Here is a 16,728-nt window from a genome sequence, read left to right as displayed (position 1 = left end):
TAACAGAGTTTTGAACTGAATAATTCTGAAAACATACAAAATGTGTGTCTGAATCTGTATCCAACTCCTCAACTATCTTCTTTTTACCAGTAAAATATCTTGAAACTACCCACTCCTACAAAGTTCCTAGAGGATAACTTTTATTTCATGTTTAATATTTGATAAAACTTTCAGATGATCTGAAAATGTGAAGGAGTTGGAATGGCTAGTTCTATAATGATCTTTTTTATTTCTGAGATTTGTTTTGCCAAAAACAGACTAAAGATCCAAAACTGTGTAGTAAACAACTGAGAAATGAAAGAAAAATATGATTCTTCAAGGTTTTGGAATTGTCTAAATGCTGCCAAGGTGTTTTATTCTCATTGATTAAAAATTCACCTTTGAAATGTAAACTGTATACAAGTGTGAATTTAACAGAAATTAAAAGTATGCCCCCCTTTTAAATGACATATGCACAAGAGATTCACATACAACAGCTGTCTGGTCACTCACACAAACTCCTTATCATTTTCCAACACTTCAGACTGAGTGATTCTGACTGCCATTTGTTCCAGACCAAAGACTTTAAGACCAGACACAAATGTCTTTTAAATTGCATCTGATTAATATCCCTCAACAGCATATTTGTCACTCCTAAAGACTCCACATATTTTTCTCCAAGGCAAACCTACTCTGAACTGATCTGAAGATGAAATGAGGCATGGTGAATAAGTACTACCAGATTCTAATGTTACTGAAACTCAGTAATCCTCACTGCTGGAAATACAACATTAATTTCCTGAAGCAGAGACATAAACTAAAATTTTTTCTCTCCAAAGTCTGGGTTCACCAAGAAAGGTGTTGATGCCAATATATAGATTTGATCAGTGAATAAAAAATAATGTGTTAGGTAATAGAGATACCACTTAGAAGGAGCCCTATTTGACCAAGTTTCCATACAATTCCTAAGAGAAACAAGATCAATTTTCTAATTTGGCAATGTTGTGAGAAAGGCAACCCCTCAGTTTTTGTTCTTAGTGTTTCAAGGTCTCAGTTCTATACTTCTCAGCAAAATGAGTTTTTTAAGCTCTTAAGCTCAAGAACTCTTCCAACCTAAGCAATTACGTTTTCTCTTTCACGAGTGATATTTGACCTTGAAGTGAAAATGGATGGATACCCATTCACCTTTAAATACCATAAAGATTCACCTTTATAAAAATCATTTTTGCCTCATGATATTACTAAAATACAATTTATTTAGTTTCATGGGAAAGTGAACAAATGGGACCTAGTAAAACTTAAAAGCCTTTGCACAGCAAAGGAAACTATAAACAAGATGAAAAGACAACTTTCAGAATGGGAGAAAATATTTGCAAATGAATCAATGGACAAAGGATTAATCCCCAAAATATATAAACAGCTCATACAACTCAATATTAAAAACAAACAACCCAATCCAAAAATGGGCAGAGACCTAAATAGACATTTCTCCAAAGAAGACATACAGATGGCAAGAATCACATGAAAAGCTGCTCAACATCACTAATTACTAGAGAAATGCAAATCAAAACTACAATGAGGTATCACCTCACACCAATTAGAATGGGCATCATCAGAAAATCTACAAAAAACAAATGCTGGAGAGGGCATGGAGAAAAGGGAACTCCCTTGCACTGTTGGTGGGAATGTAAATTGATACAGCTACTATGGAGAACAGTATGGAGGTTCCTTAAAGAACTAAAAATTGAATTACCATATGACCCAGCAATCCCACTACTGGGCATATACCCTGAGAAAACCGTACTTCAAAAAGAAGCATGTACCACAATGTTCAATGCAGCATTATTTACAATAGCCAGGACATGGAAGCAACCTAAGTGTGCATCGACAGATGAATGGATAAAAATGATGTGGCACATATATACAATGGAGTACTACTTAGCCATAAAAAAGAAATGAAATTGAGTTATTTATAGTGAGGTGGATGGACTCATACAGAGTCTGTCATACAGAGTGAAGTAAGTCAGAAAGAGAAAAACAAATACTGTACGCTAACACATATATATGGAATAAAGAAAAAGGTTCTGATGAACCTAGGGACAGGACAGGAATAAAGAGGCAGACATAGAGAATGGACTTGAGAACACGGGGAAGGGGAAGCTGGGACGAAGTGAGAGAGTAGCATTTACATATATACACTACCAAATGTAAAACAGATAGCTAGTGGGAAGCAGCCACATAGCACATGGAGATCAGTTTGGTGCTTTGTGACCACCTAGAGGGGTGGGATAGGGAGGGTGCGAGGGAGATGCAAGAGTGAGGGGATATCAGGATATATGTATACATATAGATGATTCACTTTGCTATACAGAAGAAACTAACACAACATTGTAAAGCAATTATACTCCAATAAAGATGTTAAAAAAAAATAGACATATGCACCCCAATGTTCATTGCAGCACTATTTACAATAGCCAGGTCATGGAAGCAACCTAAATGACCACTGACAGACAAATGGATAAAGAAGATGTGGTACATACATACAATGGAATATTACTCAGCCACAAAAAGGAAGGAAATTGGGTCATTTGTAGAGATGTGGATGGACCTAGAGACTGTCATACAGAGTGAAGTAAGTCAGAAAGAGAAAAACAAATATTGCATATTAACGCATATACGTGGAATCTAGAAAAATGGTACAGATGAACCGGTTTGCAAGGCAGAAACAGAGACACAGATGTAGAGGACAAATGTATGGACACCAAGGGAGGAAAGCAGGGGTGTTGGTGGTGGGATGAATTGGAAGATTGGGACTGACAATATATACACTAATATGTATAAAATAGATAACTAATAAGAACCTGCTGTATAAAAAAATAAATAAAATAAAATTCAAAAAATAAAATAAAATAAAATTTACTTAGTGTCATGGGAAATGAAAATCAATCCCCTGGAACTTTTTAAGCACTTTTTTCTTAAGCTCACCTAGTAAATATCTCCTCTTTGAAAAGATAAAAGCATTTTTTCTATTGATATTACCAGATTCTCAGACTCTGAATGGAACACAGTAAATTCTCTAGACCAGTGCTATCCTACAGAAATATAATGTTAGCCACAAATGTGAGCAACATATGTTATTTTACATTTCTAGTAGCCACATTAAATAATATATAAAAAACAGGTAAAATTAAATTTAATAATATGTTTTATCTAGCACAATATATAACAATATCATTTCAATATGTAATCACTATAAACAATTAATAAGATATTTACTTTTTTTGGAAACTAAGTATTTAAAATCCAGTGTGTTTTATACTTCCAGCACAAGTAATTTGGAATAGCTACATTTTAAGTGTTCAGTAGTCACATGTATTTGGTGGTTACCAAATTGGGCAGTGCAACTGTAGAATATTTGCAGAAACACTTGGAATAAAACCTAGTCTTTTATATATCTATAGTCTTTTTATGTCTATTTTTTCCAATTGTTCTTTCTGCCTTTCTTTTCTTTTTTAGTCATCAGTCTTTTTTAGCTCTTTACTTTTTTAGATACACCAAACTGATCTCTATTTTCCTTCAAACTAGCAAAAGAGACTACTGGAATTATACAATTCTGATCAAAAGACATGAATTCTAAGGCAAATATTGAATTGCTTATAATTATTGATAATTAGTTTGTTTTAAAGTTTTCTTTTAATAGTAATTTTTTTTTCTGCCTAGGATAAAGCTATGTCCATCATTCATAAACTATGTGAATTTAAGCAAATTAATTTGACTCAATAAGTTTCAGGTTTCCACTCCTAATGCAGAGAAACAATATTTTTTCATAGGATTGTTCTAAGAATTTGGTGAAGTCATGCTTATATACCTAGTTCAGGACCTGACACATTATAAGCACTTATATAACACAATAGACATGCTTATTGTTTTCTAGGTATTTTTCATAAACTGGAAAGCACAGTGTTTTCTTTGTCTGACTTTTTCATTTACAGTGAGAAGCAAAAAAGATATAATAAGCTACTCCAATTCACACACCTACTAAACAGAAATCACATTTTTTCAAAATATTCCTCCGCTCAAATAGCAATGCCTCACTGATCTTTTTAAACATAATAATTCCATTCACATTCAGAAAACTGACATTTTTCCACTTCACTCTGGTATTTTTCACTGCTTTGTACAGGAAATTCAACTTCAAGACCAGATTTTAAGGTAACTTTCGACCCAATAAAACTTAATTACAATGCTATATAAAATTTCATTTTCAAAATTTTTTTTAGTAAAAGAGAAATAACTCATTTAAAATATATTAAAGTTCTCAACCAGTCAATAATTTCAATTAACTTGAGATGTTTTCCTGATTACACTAGAGAAATGAGAGTGTGCAGTGCAATCTATCTCATAAAGATTATTTCTGTCATTTTTATCTAATTCTGCTTATATCACCCTTCTACCCACTCCAAATCCATTCTTCACACAGCACCCAGAGTCATCTTTTCAAAAACATAAATCAGATGTCCTTCATATATCAGAGACCTCACATTACTTTCAGAATGAAACCCAAACACCCTAAAGGGCCCCACTGATCAGTTCCAGTCCTACTGAACTCACTTCCCATCAGTTACCACTGCAGCTCCTTCATTACACCCATCCATACTGGCCTTCTTTCTCTTCTTCAAAATCTCCATGCTTGGGCTTCCCTGGTGGCGCAATGGTTAAGAGTCCACCTGCCGATGCAGGGGACACAGGTTCGTGCCCTGGTCCGGGAAGATCCCACATGCCGCGGAGCGGCTGGGCCCATAAGCCATGGCTGCTGAGCCTGCGCGTCCGGAGCCTGTGCTCCGCAACGGGAGAGGCCGCAACAGTGAGAGGCCCGCGTACTGCAAAAAAAAAAATCTCCATGCTTGATGCTCAGGTGAGGTGTTTACACTTGGCTATGTTCTTTGCCTGTAATATTCTACTCTCTCTCTCTTTTTTTTTTAACATGGAAAGGTACTCATGATTTATTGATGAATAAAGAAAGCAAGTTACAGAACATGATTTATTAAAATAAATGTGCAAAGTTATCTTTGGGATATTAAAATGGGAAAGCATGAGTTTTCATTTACACCAACATACATATATATATATATATATATATATATATATATATATATATAGTAACATCTTTACTGAAGTATAATTGTTTTATAATGGTGTGTTAGCTTTCTGCTTTATAACAAAGTGAATCGGCTACGCATATACATATATCCCCATATACCCTCCCTCTTGCGTCTTCCTCCCACCCTCCCTATCCCACCCCTCTAGGTGGTCACAGAGCACCTAGCTGATCTCCCTGTGCTATGCAGCTGCTTCCCACTAGCTATCTATTTTACGTTTGGTAGTGCATATATGTCCATGCCACTCTCTCACTTCGTCTCACCTTACCCTTGCCCCTCCCCATGTCCTCAAGTCCATTCTCTACGCTTGTGTCTTTATTCCTGTCCTACCCCTAGGTTCTTCAGAACCTTTTTTTTTTTAGATTCCATATATATGTGTTAGCGTACTCTCTCTTAATTAACATGCTGTTCTAATTTCAAATGTCACCTCCTCAGAAACTTTTTCTCTGACCGAACTACCTAAAGAAACAACCTAATTAAAACCTGAATTATCTTTTACCCACATCCCATCATTCTCTAACCTATTACTGTTTTCTTTATGGCTACTTTCACAATCTGAAACTCTTATGTATTTGTTGACCTATTTAAGGGATTCATCCCTCTTCCGGTCCAATTTAATATAAATCCTTCAGGGAAAAGACCACATACATCCTATTCCTCACTGAATCCCTGCACCTAGGGGACTTTGTTTAATTAATAAATCCCTTACAGAGGAACAGTGCTGATCTGGTTGGTCTCATTCCAGACACTGTAATGGGTCATACTTCAGGGTATAAAGATTTTCAAGGCAATGGAAGACCTAGTAAGCATATACTCCTTCAAAGAAGAGAGGACAAAGTTCTGATCTTTCTTCCTTCAATAAGTCCTGATTATGGGTCATACTTCTTGTGGTGCATGTGACAAAAACAAATAGAGTGGAACCTCTTTGTAATTGACACCAATGCACATGAGGAAGGATCAAAGCATTGTTTAGATCCAAGGGTTTCTGTACATAATATTTGGTTTTCAGAGGATATACTTATGTAATAAAAGCCTGCCAATCACTACACTGCTACACAGCAGTGTAGCATTCAAATTTTATAAGGCATTCATATTCTTTGGCAGTTTTATATTTTTTTTTTCATTTTTATGGCCAAAATATTTTATAGAGGACAATTACAATAGGGGAAAGAAACTATTTCATGGTTTCATTAATAATGTTATTAATACGTTGGTAAATATTTCTGGACTTTTTTTTTTTCTTTTTTCACGGACTTTTAAAAAATGGAGATACGAAGTGACTGATAGAGAGGAGAAGGTGATTGGGAAGGCGAGAAGTCATTTTCAGTACTGAAATCTTTTTCTCTATTCTTTAACCTTTCCATCTCAATAAATATAAAAATATGACTTCCATTTTTAACTTAGAAAAGACATTTAAATTGCAGAGAAGTACAAAGGATAGAAATAAAAAATATACATGAAACCACCATCAACTGTACATATTTTCTCACATTTGTTTCACATATATCTCCCTATCTCTCTCCCTCTCCAACCCCCTCTCTCCTTACCTGTTTATCTAAAATAAATTATTAAAGATGAGATACACATCCTGTTTGCACTTCTTGTCATCTTATTACCCTTCCTCTCCCTCCAGGGACAATCACTCTCACAAACTTAGTGCTTATCCATATTTGTCTACCTTGATCAATTCTGTTTCCAGGAACACTGTATTGTCTCCTGTTTTTTGTTTTTCTTTTTTACCAAAAGGTTTTCATATCATTTATGTATTTATATCTATATATATCTGCAATCTGCTTTTCATTTGCTTCCAACTCAACATGAGAAATGAGGAAGGAAGGAAGGAATGGAGGGAGGAAAGAAGGAAGGAAGGAAGGAAAAGAAAGAAACGCCATCAATATAAAAATTATTCATTCTGTATGAAAAGTAATAAAACTGAAGAGTTTGATTTCAAATTACACTTAGAAATACTGCAGAGAAGCGCATTAAGTTGTAGAAGTCAAACAAACATTGGGGAGTGGAGAAATGTATAGCCAGAGCACATTATTTATACTTACCATCTTGGAAAAGAAAGGAGCATGCCTAACTCTAGGCAGCAATAGTCCACAGAGAAAAGAAGTTAATTTATCTTGTGCAAAAACTGGGAGAACACCAAAAAGCTTAATAATTTAGTCTCCAATACATGTTTGTTATTAATATTTACCTTTAAGGAAAGGTGGAATTGGTTTTATGTTTAAGAACATCATTTTTGTTATTTAAAAATGACATGATGAGTAGGTTGATAAGGATGTTTCTATATAAATAATGAGGGAATTTCAAGAAAGGACTGATAAAATCCTTGTATATAATTTCATAAATGTGATAACTTTCTTTTTCACAAAAAATATTTATTTTTAAGGATACTTCTTGGAGGAAGCTGTCTCCATTAGTACTGGATAAATAGCTTATCTATGCACATTTCAATTAATTAAAACATATTTTGAATGTTCACGTCAATTATTCTAAAGTGGACCATATGATAACATTTGATTTCTCAAACCCATGGAGACTAATGAGTATTTCTTCAATACCTATTATTTGGCAGTAACTAAGCAAAAGGGATGTGACAATGAAAAATAACAGGGAAAGTCTTTCCCCTGAGGGAGTTAATATTTTAGTGGGATAAGAGGAACAATAACCAAACACATAAATTTTTAGTTGGTGTCATATACTATAAAGTAAAATAAATCTTAATGAGGAGGCTAAGAGTTGGATGCCCTGTTTAATAGGAGGTGGTCAACCAAGGAAGGTCATTCAGACGTAGGTAGTTTTCAGTTGAGACTTTAAGGAACTGAAGATTAAGCCATGTTTATTATTGTATATATGAAGAAATAAAAGAATTACTAAGATAGGTAATGTAGGAATCTTGAAGCAAGAAAAACTAGTAGACATCCTAAGATAAACCCCTTGTTTTAGGTGACCTTTAGTAGGTTATATGTTCTAATTCATTCTGAATTCTACTGGCTTGTTTCTTCTCCCTATAATTAACATTTTGTACGAAAAATAATTGGGGATTATGTTTGAATAGAATCTGAAAACAACATTTTGTGGATCATACAATCAATATCTTCATTTTACAAATGAAGAAACTGAAGCTCAATTAGGTAGATCACTGGCCCAAAGAGACAGAGCAGGAACCCAAACCAATGCTTGCTGTCCCAAAGCAGTAATCTTCTCACTTCTATATATTAAGCAAAGTTGACCTCAGTTTGGCACGACTGGCTTCCTGGATGTTGCAGACCATGCGGCCTTAATTCCTGTGTCACTGCTCTTGCCCCTGAGGTGCCCTTTGCCTGGACTGCCTCTCCACCACTAGTGAACTTATCCATGATCCAATGTCAGCCTCTCAGGCTGCCTCCACCGGGCTCTTTCTATGACCAGGCTTCCCTTGGGAAAGAGCTTTCAATCCTCCCCTGAATCCTGCTATTTGAAATCTTAGGTTTCATGTGTGGTTGAGATAGTGCTGAACAGTCAATGATAGAATTCTTAATTTTTCCTGTGCTGTGATACTGGCCTACCTCTGTATCCTGAAACTTTGGACGACACTATTATTCTGAGTTGTAATCTAAGAAAGCTCACTCCAAACCCTTACGACTATTCCCACCTCATTTTTTCAGCCCTAATTCAACAATAATAATCTTATATACGATTAATTTTGACAGAGACAGGTGTAAAAATGTGTACATATTATTGATGTGAGTTATATCAAACTTCAGTGTTCATTTCCAATGGAAGAATACATCCAACCCTTCATTTCTACTTTTAACAACTGAAACATCTTGTGACTCATCACTTAATACTTAGAAAGGTAACTTATCAGTATAGTAACTGGCTATTCTCTTACCTTTCTCACAGAATAAAAGTACAACTTTTATTCACATTAGAAGTTAGTGACCAGTTAACTGATTAACTAATTAACTAATGATTTAATAAGTAAAATTTGTGGATGGCAATTTGGAAGAAAAGAAGCACTGTGACAACTTAGGAGTGGAATCCAGAAAGGTGTTTGCATAGAATTTTTTGATGCTTCATATTTATAGCCAATCTATTTTGGTTAGGTGATTATTCTTATTAATAATCATCTGACATAGTGACTAAAACAATATTCTCACTGACTTAGACAAAAGCATACATCACTTCTGTCTGGAGGCAAAATCAGTATACTTTAATTATTGAAAGTTATAGAGTTTCTCACATAAGTTGATTCATAATAATTTGTATTTTAAAATGGAAATGTCAACTGTCATAAGGTATACCAGTAACTAGAGGAAGTTTTATCAAACCTTATAGTAACTACAGAGCAGATGCTCATTCTGTGCTAGTTTTCTCTCCTCTGTTATCTGCAGAGTAGACAGCATGGAGATTGAAATATCATAGTCAGATTGTTGTATTTAAGAATGCAGACTCTGGAATCCCAGTACCAGCACTTGCTAGCTCAACACATTAGAAAAGTCTGGAAACAGATGGTTGTGAACCAGTCATTATGGTTATTATTTAGAAATAGAACTCCAGAATTTGTAAAGGAATTACAGATGGGAGAAAACAGGTATACAGTTCAGGAGATTTGGAGCAGAAGACAAGCAGTAAAGTTACTTAAACTAAACTACAAGGAAGACTTTGGGGACAAGAACTAAGCAAATACTTAGTTATTAGAACCAATGTTACTTTTCTAAGCCAATCACTCAGGTGCTAGGGTAGGGTAAAAATACTGCAATGAAGTCAACATGAGCCACACTGCCCCTAACTTGTCCAACCCTCTAGGCGTGAAGACTGGCAATGGTATGCCAGGAGGCTTCAGGGTCTTTCTTTACCGCACTATTTATGAGGACCCCTTCACCAACTCTGCCCCTTTCTTTGGTGGTTTCCACCCTCTTAAATTCTTCTTTGTCTGCAACCACTACGGTAGGGCCTTCAATAGGTGATCTGGATGAAGATGAAATAGCATTTGGTGCCTTTGATAGCTTTCGCTTCAAAGGGATGAGTAGGATCCTAGGCAAGCCCCATAATCACAGGACCTTCAGCAAAAAGTGCAGAGCTCACCTACGGTATCTCTGGAGGGAACCCATCATGCCTACATCAACCTCATGAAGAACCAAGTTGAGAGTATTGGTTAGGGAAGATGAGGACATTCCCGCTCCTTCCAACCAGCTGGTTGAGCGTTTCCCCTCCTTATTCTTGTTCATAACTCCTCACTCACTCTATCCATAACATTTTCCTCATTATGTCTCAATTTTTCTTTGTTACTGTACATCAGTAATTTCCGCAAGCTACATATTTCCAACATTGATGTCTGGGTGTTTCCTTTCCCTTGCGATAAAGTCATAAAGCCAGGCACTGGACAGAGACTCCACAGAAAAAGGTCCAGTTTAAAGTTTCTTCCCATAGCTAGTAAAGATCCTTAAGCTGTGCCTCCCCTTTTTTAATGCTTTACCTAAGCCACCCCTGTACCATATACCAATACCTTCGAAAAGCATAACCTCATCCAAAGATCACCCAGCTCTGAATCTAAAGACTCTGGCTACTATCTTTACAAATGTAAAAAAAAGCAATTATTTTCAGGGGAAAAAGGGTCTCCTTTCCCAAAACCCTTAACACATAGACTGTCTTGTGATGAGTGAGAGATTCAGAGATCTAGCCCAAGCCAGAGGGACCTGAGTACTACTTGAATATGTTGTAGGAAAAAAATTGTGCTTCAGTGGAAAACTATACATATATTGTAGCATACTCTTCAACATTTCCTGATTCTGATTCTATAGGAGTTATTTTATGACTCTATAAGTTATGGATCACTGATAACAATACAAAATATAAAATAAATCTTGTCTATAGACATGCAAATGAGTTGTTTAGAGTGGAGAGACCAACCCCCTATTCTCCCCACCTGTACCCCACACCTGGGGAAAAAAATAATACTGTGTCCATTTGCTCATTTATTTTAATATTCCTGATCTATAAATGTTTCTGTTCTTTTGAATTCACCTTTAAATAGGCTATAACATATGTCTGGTTCCTTTACTATGAGTGAAATAAAATCTTTAACGTGTTCATTTTACATTTGTATGACAGTCACAATTTTACTTTTTTTGAAAATCACTTTTAACAGCTTTGGAGGTCTTCCACTGAGATGTCAGTTTTGAGCTCAAACCGATTGAGAATTTCATGCCCATCAGGAAGAGAACAGCTCTTTAATAGCTGGACCAGTGAGTTTTTGTATTCCAGTCTTTACTATTGACCCACAGCTGACATTTTAGATTTAAAGATGTAAGCTCTCTTTATCTCTGTTTCTATGCCTGTATGTCAGTGATTCAGAAAAGCTTTCGTCTCTTATTTTGTGGGTATTTAACACTTTCTATTTTATATATAAAAATATTGAATATAGGTATTCCATTGACTGCTAGATGGTAGGAATATATTACATTACAAAGTCTTTTTAGTAACAAGAGCATTGTTACCAATTGGCTTGTAGAGGTTAATAAGGACATATATAAATACAATATTTCTAAACTCCCAAGAAAATAAGGAAGTTTGATTTCTAATGCTTTAAATATGCTAGATTAAGGAAATAATTTTTAAAAACACTTGAAGAGTCCGAATTCATATAATTTAGGTAAATCTTTGGCATATGAGATTAGTTAACAATTTTGGTATAATAAAACAGCTATGTCTTCTCTGAGTTGTCAGTGTTAAATGTGATACAAACTTTTAAACACTCTACTGAGGTATGCTTTTCTAAATTTATAAAGATCTTCAGATCAAATAAGCTAAAATAACACCAAATTAATGTTGAAGATACTGAAAGGTGTAAGTCTGTGTTTTGCTAAATTAAATCATTATTCAAAAAACTTTATTTCAACAGCAATTGTTTTTATGGTATGTCACCTTGAATAAAACTTCCAAGATCTTTAGGTGACTTAAACCTGGAACTGATATTAAATTAAGTGAATGGATATTCATTAGATGCCTAGATCATGTCTAAGTAAGAACAGAATACTAAAAGGTTGATCTCTAAGTATAATTTTGTTTATATGCTTTTGCTTATTTTTATATACTATACAGAGGCATCTTTGAGTCTGCTACTGCATATTTGATTCTTTGGCTATTTTGCCATCTCTGCCATTTTAAGAAGTTGTATACAGTTGTTAGTAGCTAGAGAAAGTTGTGTTACATGTATTTATTAGCTCTGCAAGCCTTCTAAAATAAAAGTGTATGACAAGACATTCTTAATTATCCACTTCATCTCTTCCCCTGAACAAAGTAATCCTAAACTGGGTTCAGAATTTTTTGTTGTTGCCCTCTAAATCTCTTTACATTTTTCAAACTTACTGAGGATCCCAAAGAATTCTTCTTTTTATGTGTAGGTGGGTTATAATTAATGATATTTACCAATTAGTATTGAAAATTGAAACTAAGAAGTTCACTAAATGCTTATTTATTGATTTGAAGATAGCAATGTTAAATTACTGATACTAATAAGATTAGTGATATTATAAAGTTAGTTCTGAGCTCACACACACCCTGAGATCTGTCCTAAGTTAAAGTTTGTTCCAGAATACAAAAGAGCATAATAACAGACAAGACTGGGAAATTAATTTTATTTGCCTTACTGTACTACATGAGTCTGAAAATCTATGTGTTAAAATCTTAGGAAATTTGCTCAACTTTTATGGGCTTGTCTCCTTGGTTTGCTGTTTATTGCCTTAACCAACAGTATGAAAAGTTATTTTCCTTTTCTTTGCAATCTGACATGATAGCACAGATTCCGTATCGCACTGGAATAATTTTCTTTGAATTTATATTGATTTTATTGTCTTTTGTTTAAGAAAAATAAAGCTTCCTCAATTTTGAAGGACCTAAGATTATTTATAATCACATTACTGTATATGTTTATTTTTTTATTATTATTTTCAAATGGGTAGCCAATTACAATTTCTCAGGCACTTACGGTTCTAAATTAAATTTCCAAATCACCTAAAAAATTTGATTTTAGTTTCCTAAATTCAAATCTTAAATGTAAAATAAAGTACAATTTTCAGGCTATCTTTTACACCTAAAAATATCTTTGAGATTTCCTATAGAGGTACCCTATAAAATAGCAGATTTATTTTTTCTTCTTATGAAAAGAGAAGCTCTAAAAATAGTGTTTTTGATTTATTACTATTTATGAGTCTCTTCGAAAGCACTGTCAAATGGGAAAGCTGCTCAGCCTTCCATAGGTTAAATTTATATAGTTAAAATGTTATCAATATGACTATTATAGAGATGGCATGTTTCATAAGACATCTCCAGATATTAGTCAATGTCCTTGCTTTTTATAATAGGTTTTGACCTAAGAAACACTGAAAAAACATAGTAAGAAATAGTTCTGTCACATTTTCCTCTATGTAGCAGAGTCCTGGTGGTGGCCTGCCTGATGACATTAGGCAAACAGTATGGTGTTAGCAGTCATAAGTTATTATTTAAAATGTTTATATGGCTGTAAGCTCATTTCTTTAATTTGGTTCTAGCATCTTCTAGGCCAGTGATTTTCAGTTAACCATAAACATCGATTTTAACAACGTTGAGTTCTGTTGTTGTTTTGTTGTTTAATATCAATATTAAGACTTCAGATACAATGAACTTCTTAATAGTCTCTATATGCTATATGGTGTTGATATATTCTTACTAAAGACTTGATATATAGTATACATATATATTTTAAACTTTTGGAATTATGTTATGTATCAAAATGTTTCTTTATAAAAATTGTATATTCATTTTTATAACAGATGTAATGTTCCTTGAATCCTTTGAAAATATCCTTAATCATTAAGCTTAGAAGACATTTTGTCTAAAACTTATTTTGGACTGACCTGATTATCTGTTTTTTTTTTCCCCCCACATGCCACAGCATCAGTCTAATTTCCTTGTCATACATTATTCTTGTTATGAAATGTCATCAGACTTTTCACTTTTGAAAATTATCAGTAATAAACTAACTCCAGCCATTTAAAATCTTTGTCATCTACAGATAGAGTATGTTTTACTTCAATCCTTCTCTGAATGTTCTGTAGCTATAAGCTAGAGTTCCTGCTGTACTCAAAGGACTATCCCAGAGTTCTGTGAAAAAGGACTGTTCCAGGTATTTTGAACTTGGAAGAATAGACTTTTGAGTACAGGCTTCTGATGGCATCCTGTAGACAACATAAACACCATACAAGGATGCTGAATAAGAATTTCCAGAACTCTGCAGTTAAAAAGTGATGGAATTCATGAGACTGCTAACCCAAGATCCATTGCAACAAGAATTAATTACATAGGACTAAATGAATTGATGAGGGATGATGGTGGGTTTTAAAAAATATTGTTGACATTTTAATATATATTAACAAATATGAAATTTAATATATATCCTGTGTTATCAATTATACATACAAACACATATAAAGCCTTTAATTTGGAGCTATCTGTAAGTCCTAATGATTTAATATTTTAATAGACTGCACTGGTAGGCTGAAGTGAAACTTTTAAAATTAAGATACATTTTCACTGACACCCAGAAATTCAGAAACTCTAATTGCCATCTCTTTACTTTTCATGGTAGTATAGTTATTTCCATAGGTTCTTTAAAAATCTGTCCTCTTTTTTCCCAGGATATAATTGAAAATGTTGGTTATGCAACCAAAGACTTGTCTGGAATGTCCTGTTTAAGAACAATGCTCATATAATCGGGTCTGCCCAGCCGCTTTTAAGGTGCTTTATGGAACCAATTCTTACAAAGCTTGCCCAGGAAAAGTGGTCTGGTATCTATCTGGCTTACAGGATGTAAGCAAGGTTACTTCCAGGCAGGCCAGTAACACTGGATATTGGGGTCCTCCAAAAGAGAGGTATGTGCCCAAATAATTTATATATATATATATATATATATATATATATATGCATGTATAAATATATAAAATAGGTGAAATCTGAAGAATTTCTTGAGTTTGTGTCCTAGCTTCAAATAGTAAAAAATAAAAAGCTTTTAAAGGATTTTACAGTCTAATATGAGGTTCTTCACGAAAACATCCAGCATAGCAAGCTTAAGAAGGCCTACATGGTAAGTTTGCGCTTTTTCTGCTCTTATGCAAATAACCAGGTTAAACCTAATACAGCTGGTAGCCTTATTTTGTGACCAAACAAAAACATCTTTCGATGGTTTTTCTTTTTCTATCATAAGGGAGAAGACTATAGGGAAAAAATCTATTCTTCAACGGAAAAAATCTATTCTTCAACTGAAATAAATCTTTCTGTGTTATCGGATTCTGTTTCTATTAGAGCTATTGTACAGCCCTGTAAATTGTAAATAACTAATAGCAGTTCAGAATAACCCTTCCTCAGGAAGGGAAGACAGGCTTTGGGTGTAGATGCCGCTATCCCCACCAAGAGAATCAGGAACATGAATTTCTCCCCCATCTTCAGAATTCAATTCTTAGCCTTCCTATATTTGCAATGTTCCCTTTCCTGATATGTGAGGCTACTTTCCTCTCAGTTTTCCAGGAGCCCTTTTGGGGAACGTTGCATCCTATTAAACTTTAATCTTGTTATCTGAAGCTACATAGAGTTCAGAAACCGGGGAACAGGAGAAGGGATTCTTAAGCCAGGACCTGGGACTCAGGTTTATTATTTTTTTAATTTCAAAAGACTTGAAGGTTTTTATAGTAATTTGTCCATTTGTATGTTTTCACTAGTAACAAATTATATATTATGAATATACCATGTATTTTTAAAAAATAGGATATCTGAGAAGGTGCAAATAATAGAACCAGCACGGTACTGGGTGTTCAACGTCCTTGTCACCCTCCCTCCATGAGCAGCGTCTCCTCTTAGCAGCCAAAGCAGAAACTCAACAGCAGCTGAAACTAGCACCTTTCTTCTTTTTGCCTGAGCTACTTGGATGCCATAAACTTCAACCCTAAAGTGTGGCAGAAACAGAAGACACCATCCTCCTATTAGAAGAAACAAATCTATTAGAAAGGAAAATATTGGGGGTTAGGTTAAACAGGGACCACACTTTTTCTTTAAATTTTATTTTAACATCTTTATTAGAGTGTAATCGCTTTAAAATGTTGTTTTAGTTTCTGCTGTATAACAAAGTGAATCAGCTATATGTATACATATATCCCCATATCACCTCCCTCTTGCGTCTTCCTCCCACCCTCCCTATCCCACCCCTCTAGGTGGTCACAAAGCACCAAGCTGATCTCCCTGTGCTATGCGGCTGCTTCCCACTAGCTATCTGTTTTACATTTGGTAGTGTGTATATGTCCATGCCACTCTCTCACTTCATCCCAGCTTCCCCTTCCCCTTCCCCATGTCCTCAAGTCCATTCTTATAGAATTTGCTAGCATAAACTATTTTATTTTTATGGTCTAAATTTTCTCTTTGAAAGATTTTTTTTTTCTGTTGGAGGGTAAGACACACAAACTATATGTGACACAACCCAGAAGATACTGCCCAGAGCAGTGACATAGGAAACCTGAGGAACCTAACATCCAAGGCTCTCTGGGAGGCATGGAAGGGCACAGTTACTGGTTCT

This window comes from Orcinus orca, chromosome 3 (assembly GCF_937001465.1).
Source record: "Orcinus orca chromosome 3, mOrcOrc1.1, whole genome shotgun sequence".
NCBI lineage: Eukaryota > Metazoa > Chordata > Mammalia > Artiodactyla > Delphinidae > Orcinus > Orcinus orca.
The sequence above is the reverse complement of the archived record's forward strand: the minus strand, read 5'-3'. Positions refer to the sequence as shown.